This window comes from Glycine soja, chromosome 3, assembly GCF_004193775.1.
Source record: "Glycine soja cultivar W05 chromosome 3, ASM419377v2, whole genome shotgun sequence".
Taxonomy (NCBI): Eukaryota; Viridiplantae; Streptophyta; class Magnoliopsida; order Fabales; family Fabaceae; genus Glycine; species Glycine soja.
The window spans coordinates 13,645,819-13,648,943 of NC_041004.1; positions in this window are offsets into that span (position 1 = coordinate 13,645,819).

Sequence of the window (3,125 nt, forward strand, 5' to 3'; positions counted from 1 at the left end):
GGGAACCAACCATGACAAAATTTCAATGCAGGTGGATATTCCGGATTTCAGCATGGCCAGCCATATAATTCATAGCAGGGACAATGGAGGAATCACCCTGGAAACTAGTTCAACAAAGACCAGGGTGGTCCATCTAACAGGCCACAACAACAAGGGCCTAGTCTCTATAAGCGTACCATGAAGCTGGAAGAGACTCTAGCTCAGTTTATGTAGGTTTCAATGTCTAACTAGAAGAGCATGGAGTCCTCCATTAAGAATTTGGAGGTCCAAGTGGGCCAGCTCACAAAGCAATTGGCGGATAGGCCGTCAAGCAGCTTTACTGTAAATACTGTGAAGAATCTGAAGGAAGAATGTAAAGCTGTAATGACAAGGAGCAGAATGGCAATTCAGGCTGATGAAGGTAGAGCTGAAGAGAAGGTGGAGGGATATAAACAACAGTCGGCAGCTGAGCCGGCACTTCAACCCATTTTAGACTTTGTTGAACTTGAGGAGATTTTGGAAGGTGAAGATGACCAGGAGAGAAAGACCCAAATAAAAGAGAGTGAAATAGAAATATGTTCGATCAAGTGGCCTCGAAATAATTAAGAAGGGGGGGGGGGTTGAATTAATTATTAATGTGTCTTGACTAATTAAAAATTTATCCTTCTTAATATTACTAGATTCAATTTGGCTTTACTAATAAGTTATGAGAAAGTAGAGAACAGAAACAATAACTTAGACAAAAGTACAGCGGTAATAAAAAGTGCACAGTGGAAAAGTAAAGAGTGTAGGGAAGAAGAAAACAAACACAAGTTTTTGTTTGGTTCGACAACAACCCGTGCCTACATCCAGTCCCCAAGCAACCACCGGTTCTTGAGATTTCCTTTAACCTTGTAAAATCCTTTTCAAGCAATGAGCCCCAAAGGATGTCTCCTCCTTTGTGCTCAATGTAACACCAAGTGGATGTACGCTCCACTTGAACTGATCCACAAGAGATGTACCCTCTACTGTTTTCAGTATTATAACCCAAGTAGAAGTACGCTCTACTTGTACCACAAAGGATGTACGCTCCAATATGTTAAGACAAATAATTCTTAGGTGGTTAGTCCCTTGAATCTTTGTAAGGGGAAACAAAAGATATCTCCAACGTTTAGTCCTTTGAAATCTTTTGTTCAGAGGGAGGAGGAAGAATCAAAATAATTCTCAGGCGGTTAGTCCTTTGAATTCTTTTGGCAAGAGGGAGAAGGAAGAATCAAAAGAATTCTCAGGCGGTTAGTCCTTTGAATTCTTTTGGCAAGAGGGAGAAGTAAAGAATCAAAAGAATTCTCAGACGGTTAGTTCTTTGAATTCTTTTGGCAAGAGAGGAATGAAGAAGAAGAATAGCATAAGTTTTTGGTCAATAAACTTTTCTTGAAAAAGAAAGTATTGAAAAAAAACTCTTAGAAAGATTATCCGAAATGAATCAAAAAATCTGAGTTTGAATGAAAGGAATCAGTCTTATTAAAATTTGTGCCATGGTCACATATTTATAGTCATTGGATGACTCAAGTTAAAGTTTGTGACTCTTGGCAATTTCTTTAAAACTAGTCACTTAAAAGTTGTGACTCTTTTGAAAAGTAGTCACTTTAAAAGTTGTGACTTTTGGTAATTTAATTTTCAAAATAAGTCACTGGTAATCGATTACCATTGTAGTGTAATCGATTACACATCAACAGATGTGACTCTTCATGTTTAAATTTGAAAACTAAAATGTTTAGAAACACCAGTAATCGATTACAAGTATTGTGTAATCGACTACACAAGTTTGAAACTGTTTTATCTCACGTTGTGACTCTTGAAATTTGAAATCTAATGTTTTAAAACATTGGTAATCGATTACATGATTATGGTAATCGATTACAGCTTTGTAAATCAGTTTGAAAAGAATGTTGGCTACTGGTAATTGATTACTGCCTTCTGGTAATCGATTACCAGAGAGTATAACTCTTGGTAAAAGATTTTTCTTTGAAAAAATATCTTGAACAAAATTGTGTTATTCAATATTTTGAAAAACACTTTTAATACTTATCTTAATTGAGTTTTCTCTTGATTCTTTACCTGAATCTTGATTCTTGATTGAATGACTCTTTGATTCTTGAAACTTGCTTTGATTGAACGATTCTTTGATTCTTGAAACTTGCTTGACTCTTGATTCTTGAATTTAGTCTTTAGCATCATCAAAATAAACTTGGAAAGCTTTGCTTCCACAATCTCCCCCTTTTTGATGATGACAATCTTGAAATCAAGAGAATACATGCAAGTTTTGTTCTATCGTTCACTCATCTCTTTCTCCCACTATCTTTTTGAATTTATGCTTAATTTTAAAGCTTTGAAAATATAATATCTTGATTTCTAAAATACCCATTTTCTCTCCCCCTTTGGCAACATCAAAAAGCCAAAGTGCGTAAAATAAAATCATACATAAACTAAGCAAGGAAGATAATAATTCATCCATAAACTATAATAAAATGTCAGATAATTAGAAAGTCATCCAAGATAACCAAATAAAAACAACTAATTTAGAAAGTAATATACTAATAAGTGTATCAAAACATAGCCAAATACACAGCTAGAAATCAAAATACTAATAATAATAGTAATGTTTAAATTGATGGTGGTGGTGGAGGTAAATCAAAGCAGTCATGAATGAAGGTGACATCTTCTTCAACCTTTTCAATCCTTGAGTTCATGTCCTCGAATCATGTGTCCACTTGACGTTCCAAGGAGTTAAACCTCTCACCAACATAGGTTTGAAGTCCATCAAACCTGTCCAAAATACTCTGAAGGAGAGAAAAGTCCTCTTCAACCGGTAAGTGTCCTTCATCATCATTTGGTTGAGCACCCTTTTTTACCCAAGAGCCATCACACTCTTTGCGGTAATCAAAGGAGGCAACCACAACAGCACCGATCAAGATAGATCTCTTGATTGGAACATAAGGTTCAGAATCAAGAGGGATGTTAAAATGTTGAAGGAACAAGATAACTAAGTGAGGATAGGGCAAAGGAGCATTTAATCGCAATGCCTTATGCATGTGATACCGGACTAGATGTGCCCAATCAATTTGTCAGCCGGTATGAAAGACCCACATGACTATTAGATCTTCTTC